Genomic DNA, 13,845 nt, shown 5'->3' on the forward strand with positions numbered 1-13,845 from the left:
TAGGGGCCAAATAATTTGCACATGAACAAGTTCCCAAGTGATACTGATGTTACTGGTCCTGGGACCGCATGCTGAGAACCAATGGTTTAGACCTGAGTATGGCCTGAGTGGAGAAACGTTGCAGAGGAGAAAGGTCCTCAATTAACACTCTCCATGGTTCGGGTCTTGGACTGGTCGTTGTATAAGAAGACTTGCCTGTGACATATGAAGGGCTGGCTTAGACCAGTATTTTATTTTCTTTTTACCCATCATAAATATTACTTCCTACATAGCATGGGATCTAAAGGAATTCTTTTGAGTTCCCTATAATATGTAAATTTAGGTAATTTTGAACATTTATTTAGAAAGGGGAATCTTGGGGGGAGGGGTTTATTTGTTCTTTAAGCAAATGCATCCATGTGCTGCCATGTCACCATTGCCTTGTCAATTAAAATGAACACCCTCTATATTCCACTTGGACAAATTTTCTTCACTGCGTCCATCAATGTGGAGTTCACACACTGGCTATACCACAGATACACCTGCCCATGAGTCAGAGGTCCCTTGAAGGGCTTGTTGCCATTGGAGGTTCTGACCCTTGGTGGCTCAGGCTACAACTGTTGATTAGCTGGAGTGGTCTGCCCAAGTTGTTTCCTGTTGCTCACTACACAGTTGTACTGCCTAGAATGTCTCTCCAGGGACGTTGCTTTTGACTGTTCTCCACTCCCCCCACCCCAAAACTAGACCCTGTTAGTCACCCCACTTCTCCCTGAGGTTCCTGTTCCTGTGTCCTTCTGTCACACATCTGTGCTATTTTATGGCTACCCAGAGGGCCACTGTGGTCCTAAGGATACCTTGGAGGTAACCAGGTGACTGTGATCATGGCATCTCTTAAGATGACCCAGTCTGACACTTTGACAAAGCCAGGAGTCTAAAGATGCCCTCAGGGTCAAGGACAGATTTGGGTCTCATTGGAGCTGTGGAGCCATTGGAACTGTTCTGGGTTGGCTCATAGATACAACTGAAAATACAGTGGAGTATATTCTACTTCTTTGCCCATCTGTCCATCTATTACTGTATTGCCCCAAAGGAACAGGTGGTGTAGCCCCCTTCCCCTGCATGTCTCTGATGACAATCTTTAGCTCAAGGTGAGATCCAGCACGTGAGTCTGAGCTTTCCCCATGCTGCGGCTTTGACTTTGCCCCATGCTGTACATCCTACTTGTAGGTTCACTACAAGAGCCAACATCAGAACTCAGCCATTTCAGGAACTCTTGGTGACATCTGCAAACACTGGGCCTGGAAATGGTTCCCAGAGCACAAGTAGCTGATTCCAGCACTGGTTTCCAGCTTTTTTATTGTGCTCTGCATGAACAGGATCCAAAAACCTGAACTTAATACACTGCTCAGTTTAATATCTTTGGGATGGAATTTGCTGAACATGTTTCCACAAAAGCTGACCTAAATAGCCTTATCATCCAAACATAACCTAACTTTTAACTTGTTTCTCTTCTCATTTAAGATTATGTAGGACCTGCTAGAGCTTTGAACATGTTCATGAGGTTCCTGGCTCTTTTCTTTTTCTTTTTTAAAATTTTTACATCTTTTTTTAACATCTTTATTGGATATAAATGCTTTACAATGTTGTGTTAGTTTCTGCTGTATAGCAAAGTGAATCAGCTATATGTATACATATATCCCCATATCCCCTCCCTCTTGTGTCTCCCTCCCACCCTCCCTATTCCACCCCTCTAGGTGGTCACAAAGCACTGAGCTGATCTCCCTGTGCTATGCAGCTGCTTCCCACTATCTATCTATTTTACATTTGGTAGTGTATATAGGTCCATGCCACTCTCTCACTCTGTCCCAGCTTACCCTTCCCCCTCCCTATGTCCTCAAGTCCATTCTCTATGTCTATATCTTTATTCCTGTCCTGCCCCTAGTTTGTTCAGTACCTTTTCTTTTTTTTTTAGATTCCATATATATGTGTTAGCATACAATATTTCTTTTTCTCTTTCTGACTTACTTCACTTTGTATGACAGACCCTAGGTCCATCCACCTCACTACAAATAACTCAGTTTCGTTTCTTTTTATGGCTGAGTAATACTCCATTGTATATATGTGCCACATCTTCTTTATCCATTCATCTGTTGATGGACACTTTGGTTGCTTCCATGTCCTGGCTATTGTAAGTAGTACTGCAATGAACATTGTGGTACATGACTCTTTTTGAATTATGGTTTTCTCAGGGTATATGCCCAGTAGTGGGATTGCTGTGTCATATGGTAGCTCTATTTTCAGTTTTCTAAGGAGCCTCCATACTGTTCTCCATAGTGGCTGTATCAATTTACATTCCTACCAACAGTGCAAGAGGGTTCCCTTTTCTCCACACCCTCTCCAGCATTTACTCTTTGCAGATTTTTTGTTGATGGCCATTCTGACCGTTGAGAGGTGATACTTCATTGTAGTTTCATTTGCATTTCTCTAATGACTAGTGATGTTGAGCATCGTTTCATGTGTTTGTTGGCAACCTGTATATCTTCTTTGGAGAAATGTCCATTTAGGTCTTCTGCCCATTTTTGGATTGGGTTGTTTGTTTTTTTGATATTGAGCTACATGAGCTGCTTGTATATTTTGGAGATGAATCTTCTGTCAGTTGCTTCATTTGCAAATATTTTCTCCTATTCTGAGGGTTGTCTTTTCGTCTTGTTTATGGTTTCCTTTGCTATGCAAAAGCTTTTAAGTTACATTAGGTCCCATTTGTTTATTTTTGTTTTTATTTCCATTTCTCTAGGAGGTGGGTCAAAAGGATCTTGCTGTGATTTATATTATAGAGTGTTCTGCCTATGTTTTCCTCTACTAGTTTTATAGTGTCTGGTCTTACATTTAGGTCTTTAATCCATTTTGAGTTTATTTTTCTGTATGGTGTTAGGGAGTGTTCTAAATTCATTCTTTCACATGTAGCTGTCCAGTTTTCCCAACACCACTTATTGAAGAGGCTGCCTTTTCTCCATTGTATATTCTGGCCTCCTTTATCAATGATAAGGTGACCATATGTGCATGGGTTTATCTCTGGGCTTTCTATCCTGTTCCATTGATCTGTATTTCTGTTTTTGTGCCAGTACCATACTGTCTTGATTACTGTAACTTTGTAGTGTAGTCTGAAGTCAGGGAGCCTGATTCCTCCAGCTCCATTTTTCTTTCTCAAGATTGCTTTGGCTCTTCAGGGTCTTTTGTATTTCCATACGAATTGTCATATTTTTGTTCTAGTTCTGTGAAAAATGCCATTAGTAGTTTGAAAGGGATTGCACTGAATCTGTAGATTGCTTTGGGTAGTATAGTCATTTTCACAATGTTGATTCTTCCAATCCAAGAACATGGACTATCTCTCCATCTGGTTGTATCATCTTTAATTTCTTTCATCAGTGTCTTACAGTTTTCTGCAGACAGGTCTTTTGTCTCCATAGGTAGGTTTATTCCTAGGTATTTTATACTTTTGGTGCAGTGGTAAATGGGAGTGTTTCCTTAAATTCTCTTTCAGATTTCTTATCATTAGTATATAAGAATGCAAGAGATTTCTGTGCATTAATTTTGTAAACTGCTACTTTACCAAATTCATTGTTTAGCGTTAGTAGTTTTCTGGTAGCATCTTTAAGATTCTCTATGTATAGTATTATGTCATCTGCAAACAGTGACAGTTTTACTTCTTTTCCAATTTGGATTCCTTTTATTTCTTTTTCTTTTCTGACTGCTCTGGCTAAAACTTCCAAAACTATGTTGAATAATAGTGGTGAGAGTGGGCAACATTGTCTTTTTCCTGATCTCAGTGGAAATGGTTTCAGTTTTTCACCATTGAGAATGATGTTGGCTGTGAGTTTGTCATATATGGCCTTTATTAGGTTGAGGTACGTTCCCTCTATGCCTACCTTCTGCAGGGTTTTTTATCATAAATCGTTGTTGAATTTTCTCAAAAGCTATTTCTGCATCTATTGAGATGATCATATGGTTTTTAGCCTTCAGTTTGTTAATTTGGTGTATCACATTGATTGATTTGCCTATACTAAAGAATCCTTGCATTCCTGAGATAAACCCCACTTGATCATGGTGTATGATCCTTTTAATGTGCTGTTGGATTCTGTTTGCTAGTATTTTGTTGAGGATTTTTGCACCTATGTTCATCAGTGACCTTGGCCTGTAATTTTCTTTTTTTGTGACATCTTTTTCTGGTTTTGGTATCAGGGTGATGGTGGCCTCGTAGAATGAGTTTGGGAGTGTTCCTCTCTCTGCCATATTTTGGAAGAGTTTGAGAAGGATAGGTGTTACCTGTTCTCTAAATGTTTGGTAGAATTCACCTGTGAAGCCATCAGGTCCTGGACTTTTGCTTGTTGGAAGATTTTTAATCACAGTTTCAACGTCAGTGCTTGTGATTGGTCTGTTTATAGTTTCTATTTCTTCCTTGTTCAGTCTCAGAAGGTTGTGCATTTCTAAGAATTTGTCCATTTCTTCCAGGTTGTCCATTTTATTGGTATATAGTTGCTTTTAGTAATCTCTCATGATCCTCTGTATTTCTGCAGTGTCAGTTGTTACTCCTCCTTTTTCATTTCTAATTCTACTGATTTGAGTCTTTTCCCTTTTTTTCTTGTTGAGTCTGGCTAATGGTTTATGAATTTTTTTTTATCTACTCAAAGAACCAGCTTTTAGTTTTATTGATATTTGCTATTGTTTAATTTCTTTTTCCTTTATTTCTTTCTTTCTTTTTTTTTTTTTTTTTTTTTTTTTTTTTTTTTTTTTGCGGTACGCGGGCCCCTCACTGCCGTGGCCTCTCCCGTTGCAGAGCACAGGCTCTGGACGCACAGGCTCAGCAGCCATGGCCCATGGGCCCAGCCGCTCCACGGCATGTGGGATCTTCCCGGACCGGGGCACGAACCCGTGTCCCCTACATCGGCAGACGGACACTCAACCACTGCACCACCAGGTAAGCCCCTCTTTTTCCTTTATTTCTGATCTGATTTTTATGATTTCTTTCCTTCTGCTAATTTTGGGGGTTTTTTGTTCTTCTTTCTCTGATTGCTTTAGGTGTAATGTTAGGTTGTTTATTTGATATTTTTCTTGTTTCTTGAGGTAGGATTGTATTGCTATAAACTTACCTCTTAGAACTGCTTTTGCTGCATCCCATAGGTTTTGGGTCATCATGTTTTCATTGTCATTTGTTTCTAGGTATATTTTTGTTTCCCTTTGATTTCTTCAGTGATCTCTTGGCTAATTAGTAGTGTATTGTTCAGCCTCCATATGTTTGTATTTTTTACAGTTTTTTTCCTGTAATTGATATCTAGTCTCACGGTGCTGTAGTCAGAAAAGATATTTGATATGATTTCAATTTTCTTAAATTTACCAACACTTGATTTGTGACCCAAGATATGATCTATCATGGAGAATGTCCCATGAGCACTTGAGAAGAAACTGTATTCTGCTGTTTTTGGATGGAATGTCCTATAAATATCAATTAAGTCCATCTTGTTTAATGTGTCATTTAAAGCTTGTGTTTCCTTATTTATTTTCATTGTGGATGATCAGTCCATTGGTGAAAGTGGGACATTAAAGTCCCCTACTATGATTGTGTTACTGTCGATTTTCCCTTTTATGGCTGTTAGTATTTGCCTTGTGTATTGAGGTGCTCCTATGTTGGATGCATAAATATTTACCATTGTTATATCTTCTTCTTGGATTGATCCCTTGATCATTATGTAGTGTCCTTCTTTGTCTCTTGTAATAGTCTTTATTTTAAAGTCTATTTTGCCTGATATGAGAATTGCTACTCCAGCTTTCTTCTGCTTTCCATTTGCATGGAATAACATTTTCCATCCCCTCACTTTCAGTCTGTATGTGTCCTTAGGTCTGAAGTGGGTCTCTTATAGACAGCATATATACGGGTCCTGTTTTTGTATCTATTCAGCAAGCTTGTGTCTTTTGGTTGGAGCATTTAATCCACTTACATTTAAGGTGATTATGATATTTATGTTCCTATTACCATATTCTTAATTGTTTTGGGTTTGTTACTGTAGGTCTTTTCCCTCTCTTGTGTTTCCTGCCTAGAGAAATTCCTTTAGCATTTGTTGTAAAGCTGTTTTGGTGATGATGAATTCTCTTAGCTTTGGCTTGTCTGTAAATGTTTTAATTTCTCTGTCAAATCTGAATAACAACCTTTCTGGGTAATCTTGGTTGTAGTTTCTTGCCTTTCATCATTTAAAATATGTCCTGCCACTCCCTTATACCTTGCAGTTTCTGCTGAAAGATCAGCTGTTAACCTTATGGAGATTCCCTTGTGTGTTATTTGTTGCTTTTCCCTTGCTGCTTTTAATATTTTTTCTTTGTATTTAATTTTTGATAGTTTGATTAATACGTGTCTTGGCATGTTTCTCCTTAGATTTATCCTGTATGAGACTCTCTGTGCTTCCTGGACTTGACTATTTCCTCTCCCATGTCAGGGAAGTTTTCAAAGGTAATCTCTTCAAATATTTTCTCAGTTCCTTTCTTTTTCTCTTCTTCTTTTAGGACCCCGATAATTCAAATGTTGGTGCATTTAATGTTGTCCCAGAGGCATCTGAGACTGTCCTCAATTCTTTTCATTCTTTTTTGTTTATTCTGCTCTGCAGTAATTTCCACCATTTTATCTTCCATGTCACTTATCCGTTCTTCTGGCTCAGTTATTCTGCTATTGATTCATTCTAGAGAATTTTTAATTTCATTTATTGTGTTGTTCATTATTGTTTGTTTGCTCTTTACTTCTTCTAAGTCCTTGTTAAACGTTTCTTGTATTTTCTCCATTCTACTTCCAATATTTTGGATATCTTTACTATCATTACTCTGAATTCTTTTTCAGGTAGACTGCCTATTTCCTCTTTGTTTGGTCTGGTGGGTTTTTACTTTGCTCCTTCGTTTGCTGCGTATTTCTCTGTCTTCTCATTTTGCTTAACTTACTGTGTTTGTGGTCTCCTTTTCACAGGCTGCAGGTTTGTAGTTCCCATTGTTTTTGGTGTCTGCCCCCAGTGGCTAAGGTTGGTTCAGTGGGTTGTGTAGGCTTCCTGGTGGAGGGGACCAGTGCCTGTGTTCTGGTGGATGAGGCTGGATCTTGTCTTTCTGGTGGGCAAGACCACGTCTGGTTGTTAGTTTTGTGGTGTCTGTGAACTTATGATTTTAGTCAGCCTCTTTGCTAATGGGTGTGGTTGTGTTCCTGTCTTGCTAGTTTTGTAGGATAGGGTGTCCAGCACTGTAGTTTGCTGGTTGTTGAGTGGAGCTGTGTCGTAACATTGAGATGGTGATCTCTGGGAGAGCTTTCACTGTTTGATATTACATGGAACCAGGAGGTGTCTGGTGGTCCAATGTCCTGAACTCAGCTCTCCTACCTCAGAGGCACAGACATGACACCCAGCCAGAACATCAAGACCCTGTCAGCCACATGGCTCAGATGAAAAGGGAGAAAATATGAAAGAAAGAAAGAATAAAATAAAATAAAAACAAAACATTATTAAAAAAATATTAAAAATTTAAAAGGTAATAAAAGAAAGAAAAAAGAAAGAAAGAAAGAAGAGAACAACCAGGCCAAAAAACAAATCCACCAATGATAACAAGCACTAAAATCTATCAAAAAAACAAGGACAGGCAGAACCCTAGGACAAATGGTAAAAGCAAAGCTATATAGACAATATCACACAAAGAAGCATACACATACACACTCAGAAAAAGAGAAAAAGGAAAAAAAATGTATATCTATATATTTTTAAAAAGGAAGAGAGTAACCAAATCAATAAATAAATCTACCAAAGATAATAAACTCTAAATACTAACTAAGATAAACCTAAAACCAGAAACCAGTCAGTCACATACAGCAAACCCCAAGTCTACAGTTGCTCCCAAAGTCCACCACCTCAATTTTGGTATGATTCATCGTCTATTCAGGTATTCCACAGATGCAGAGTACATCAAGTTGATTGTGAAGATTTAATCTGCTGCTCCTGAGGCTGTTGGAGGAAATTTCCCTTTCTCTCCTTTGTTTGCACAGCTCCTGGGATTCAGCTTTGGATTGGCCCGGCTTCTGTATGTAGCTTGCCTGAGGGCGTCTGTTCCCCCACAGACAGGACGGTGTTAAATTAGCAGCTGATTAGGGGGCTCTGGCTTACTCAGGCCTGGGGAAGGGAGGGGTATGGAATGTGGGGTGAGTGGCAGAGGCCGGCATGACGTAGCAACAGCATGCGGTGCGCCATGTGTTCTCTCGGGGAAGTTGTCACTGGATCATGGGACCCTGGCAGTGGCAGGCTGCACAGGCTCTCGGGTGGGAAAGTGTGGATAGTGACCTGTGCTTGCACACAGGCTTCTTGGTGGCTGCAGCATCAGCCTTAGCATCTCATGCCCATGTCTGTTGTCTGCACTGATAGCCGCAGATCGTGCCCATCTCTGAAGCTCATTTAGGCGGTGCTCTGAATCCCCTCTCCTCACGCACGCTAAAACAATGGTCTCTTGCCTCTTAGGCAGTTTCAGACTTTTTCCCAGACTCCCTCCCGGCTACCTATGGTGCACTAGCCCCCTTCAGGCTGTGTTCACGCAGCCAACCCCAGTCCTCTCCCTGGGATCTGACCTCCGAAGACCGAGCCTCAGCTCCCAGCCCCCACCCACCCTGGCAGGTGAGCAGACAAGCCTCTCAGGCTGGTGAGTGCTCGTCGGTACAGATCCTCTGTGCAGAAATCTCTCCACTTTGCCCTCTGCACCCCTACTGCTGTGCTCTCCTCCATGGCTCTGAAGCTTCCCCACCACCACCCACCATCTCTGCCAGTGAAGGGGCTTCCTAGTGTATGGAAACCTTTCCTCCTTCACAGCTCCCTCCCACTGGTGCAGGTCCCATTCTTATCCTTTTCTCTCTGTTTATGCTTTTTTCTTTTGCCCTACCCAGGTATGTGGGGAGTTTCTTGCCTTTTGGGAAGTCTGAGGTCTTCTGCCAGCACTCAGTACATGTTGTGTAGGAGTTGTTCCACATGTAGATGTATTTCTGATGTATTTGTGGGGAGGAAGGTGATCTCCATGACTTACTCCTCTGCCATCTTGAAGGTCTCCCCTCTGCCCTCAATTCTTTTCATTCTTTTTTCTTTATTCTCTTCTGCAGTAGTTATTTTCACTATTTTATCTTTCAGGTCACTTATCCGTTCTTCTGCCTCAGTTATTCTGCTATTGATTCCTTCTAGAGAATTTTTTTTTTTTTTGGCATTATGTGGGCCTCTCACTGTTGTGGCCTCTCCCATTGTGGAGTGCAGGCTCCGGACGTGCAGGCTCAGCGGCCATGGCTCACGGGCCTAGCCACTCTGCGGCATGTGGGATCTTCCCGGACCGGGGCACGAACCCGTGTCCCCTGCATCAGCAGGTGGACTCTCAACCACTGTGCCACCAGGGAAGTCCTAGAGAATTTTTAATTTCATTTATTGTGTTGTTCATCATTGTTTGTTTGTTCTTTAGTTCTTCTAGGTCCTTGTTAAACGTTTCTTGTATTTTCTGTATTCTATTTCCAAGATTTTGGATCATCTTTACTATCATTATTCTGAATTCTTTTTCAGGTAGACTGCTTATTTCCTCTTCATTTGTTTGGTCTGGTGGGTTTTTACTTTGCTCCTTCGTCTGCTGTGTGTTTCTCTGTCTTCTCATTTTGCTTAACTTACTGTGTTTGGGGTCTCTTTTTTGCAGGCTGCAGGTTTGTAGTTCCCATTGTTTTTGGTGTCTGCCCCCAGTGGCTAAGGTTGGTTCAGTGGGTTGGGTAGGCTTCCTGGTGGAGGGCACTAGTGCCTGTGTTCTGGTGGATGAGGCTGGATCTTGTCTTTCTGGTGGGCAGGACCACGTCTAGTGATGTGTTTTGGGGTGTCTGTGAACTTATTATGATTTTAGGCAGCCTCTCTGCTAATGGGTGTGGTTGTGTTCCTGTCTTGCTAGTTGTTTGACATGAGGTGTCCAGCACTGGAACTTGCTGGGCGTTAAGTGGAGCTGGGTCTTAACTTTGAGATGGATACCTCTGGGGAGGGCTGTCACCGACTGGTATTACGTGGGACCAGGAGGTCTCTGGTTGTCCAATGTCCTGGACTTGACCATCCCACCTCAAAGGCTCAGGCCTGACACCTGGCTGGAGCACCAAGACCCTGTCAGCCACACGGCCAGGTACGTGGGGAGTTTCTTGCTTTTTGGGAAGTCTGACATCTTCTGCCAGCATTCAGTAGGTGTTCTGTAGGAGTTGTTCCACATGTAGATGTATTTTTGATGTATTTCTGGGGAGGAAGGTGATCTCCACGTCTTACTCCTCTGCCATCTTGAAGGTCCTCTCACTGGCTCTTTTCTATAAGGGGCCATATAGTGAAGTTTATTTCCATGATTTGATATTGTAACTTCCACCAGTATATTAGTAGTATATTATTATATATAACTAACTTAATTATAATTACTATAATAATAGTTACTCCATAGTAATAATAACAATTATATCACTATAATAATATACTTATATATGAAATACTATATATAAATTTATATATAACTATTACATCTTATTATAGTTGTAATAAGTGCTTTTTGTACATTATCTAAGTTACCCTGGGAGATAATAATTTTTTTCTTCCCTTTGTGAAATATAGTTCAGAGAGATTAAATAACTTGGTCAAGGTCATATCACTAATTAGTTGCAGAGAAGAGACAAGAATCCAACCTCACTAGTTATTTTCTCTCATATCAAGGATCAGCTCCTTCAATATCTCTGAATCACGGTTTCCTAATCTGCAAAATGCAAATACTGCAGATAAGAGCCCATCTCCCAGACTTGTGATTCAGAATATTTTCCTGTGAGAATTTCTAGATACACAGTGAGTGTTCAGTACCATCAGTTGACTCTGAATACATTCAAGGGATATGACTTGTATATAACATTTGTGCAAATTTAATCATACACTGTAAAAGCAGTTTACTAATAAAAGAGTCCTTTTCTGAATGCTTTTGTAAAGCTAAAATGAATACACCCCCCTCATTAATTTACATTCTCTGTTAGGAGATTTTGATGTATTGTTTTTTCAAACATCACACCTGTTTACCCTGCCTTAGCACACCCTCCTACTCTGCCATCTGCTTTGTCTGGGAGTATTCCCCGGGCTGGTTCTGTGAGATGTATTACCAGGAAACAGGAGCAGGCTGTGAAGCCAAGAACACTGGCTTAGGAGTTAGACAACTCTAGCTACTCATCTTACCACAGTGAGCCTCAGTTTCCTGATCTTTAAAATGATGGAATTTTTAAAAATAGGAAGGCCTTCTAGTTTCAGCTCTAATATGTAAGAAGCTTGAAAGTCATCACTCCCATATAACAAGAAAAAAAAAAAAGCTTAACAAACTGAATGTCAGTGACTTTTGCTGGACCTATCAGAGAATAGATGTCACAGGGAAAGCCATCACCCACAAAACTGGAAAGACAGGTGAATACAGGAACTCAAAACTAAGATCTGCTTATTGGGAGCAGAAACTGCAAGAGCCATAAACTGGAGGAAACACTTAATGGGTAACCTGGAAGAATTGTTGGGAGTAGAGTTTAGGCCAGTGTGAGAGTGAGAAACTCCTGGGGCCACAGTCTTAAGGACCGCCCATATTTTTGTAGGTTTTACCTTCAAGGATCCCACCAAGTCTTCTCATGGTAAAAAGCCAAGAAAAACTTTTGTGCTTCTGACAGGGTTAGGGGAAAAGTTAATTATTTTGAACTAGAGTTCCAGAGTGTTCACCATGACAAAGACCTGCACCGCAAGGGAAAAGATTTTATCAGAGCCTTAGCCAATGTGGAGAAAGAGAAATTACCCAACTCCAGGCCCCTCTAGCCTTCCTGTCTCACCTCAGGGGAAAACAAAAAGTTCAGAAACACTGTGAAGGTCGTAGTATGGGGACTACTAAAAGACCAAGGCTTAATCACAGAATAATAGAACACTTCCACTGCCCATCACCTGACCCCCACATCATCAGGCATCCAGAAAACAGTGGATTACAGCTGAAAGAGCTGCAAGCTACACAAGAATGCGTTTCTAGGGAAACCAGTGACAAAAAGGGAGACACAAACACGTATACTAATGGAAATTGGAGACTCTAACACATGGCAAACATCAAACACAGCCCAACTCCTAGCCAAATTAACACAAAGTCTCACACTAAATGTTCTTACTACCCAAATAAGAACCTCAATAAGAACTTCTCAACCAAAAATTACAAGTCATGCTAAGGGGAGAAGAGTTCAAAACTAGTTCAAAAGCTACTTCTTGGAGAAGATCAATAAATTTAATAAACCTCTAGCCAGCTAACAAAGAAAAATAAGAGAGAGAACACAAATTACTAATATAAGAAAAGAATAAAGGGTCATTATTACTGATCTCATGGACATAAAAAGCAAATAAATGAATATTATGAACAACTGTATGCCTACAAGTTTAGATGAAATAGACTAATTCCTTGAAAGACTCAAACTATACCAGAACTCACATAAGGAGAAATAGTCTGAATAAGCCTTCTATCTATCTTTAAAAATTGAATCAATAATTAATAACCTTCCAAAACATAAAGCACCAGGTCCAGATGGTTTCACTGGTGAATTCTACCACATATTTAAGGAAGAAATGATACAATCTCTCTAGAAAGTCGAAGCAGAGGAAATATTTCAGAACGCATTCTTTGAAGCCAGCATTATCCTAATACCTCAACCAGATGAAGACATTATAAGAAAGAGAAACTCTAGACCAGTATCTCTCACCAAAATAATTGTAAAATTCCTAAACAAAATAGAAACAAATTGAATTAAACCATGCATTTAAAAGAATTATACATCATGACCAAGTGGAATTTGTTCCAGGTAGGTAAGATTGGTTCAACAATTAAAAATCAGTTTATGCAATCAACCACATCAAGAGGGTAAAGAAGAAAACTTACGTGATTATATTAATGGATGTAGAAAAAGCATCTGACAAGGTCCAACACCCATTCATATAAAAACTCTCAGCAAACTAGAAATAGAGGGAAACTCTTCAACTTGATAAGAATATCTACAAAAAACCTACCCTAACATTATACTTAATGGTGAGAAACTGGATGCTTTCCCCTTAAGATAAGGAAGAAGACAAAAATGTCTCCTCTTATCACCCCAATTTGTCATCGTGCTGGAAGTCCTGGCTAGTACAATAAGACAAAAAAGGAAATAAAAGGTATACAGATTGGGAAGGAAGAAATAAAACCATCTTTGTTTGCAGATGACATGTTTGTCTCTATGGAAAACTCCAAAAAAATCAACAAAAAACTCCTGGAAATAATAAATGATTATAGAAAGGTTGCAGGAAACGAGGTCAATATACAAAAGTCAATTACTTTCTTATATACTAGCAATGAATAATTGGAATTTGAAATTAAAACACAATACCATTTACAATACTTAGGAAAGAAATACTTAGGTACAAATCTAGCAAAATATGTACAAGAGCTATATGCAAAAACAGAAGATCTCAAATAAATGGAAAGATAATCAATGTTCATGGATTGGAAAGTTCAATATTGTCAAGATGTTGATTCTTTCCAACTTGATCTAAAGGTTCTACAATCCCAATCAAAATCCCAGCAATCTATTTTGTGAACATTGACAAACTGATTCTACAATTTATAAGAAAAGGCAAATGACCTAGAATAGACAGCACGACAATGAAGAACAATGTTGGAGGAGTGATGCTCCCCAACTTCAAGATTTACTATAAAGCTGTAGTAATGACTACAGTGTGGTATTGGTGAAAGAATAGACACATAGATCAATGGAACTGAATAGAGAGCCCATAA

General features: G+C 39.8%; 1 protein-coding gene across 1 annotated transcript in view; it reads left to right on the forward strand.

The window, feature by feature from the left end:
• Nucleotides 1–13,845, forward strand: part of RNF175 (ring finger protein 175) — a 76,865-nt gene that overhangs the window by 14,580 nt on the left and 48,440 nt on the right.

The sequence above is a fragment of the Globicephala melas genome, chromosome 5 (genome assembly GCF_963455315.2).
Source record: "Globicephala melas chromosome 5, mGloMel1.2, whole genome shotgun sequence".
NCBI lineage: Eukaryota > Metazoa > Chordata > Mammalia > Artiodactyla > Delphinidae > Globicephala > Globicephala melas.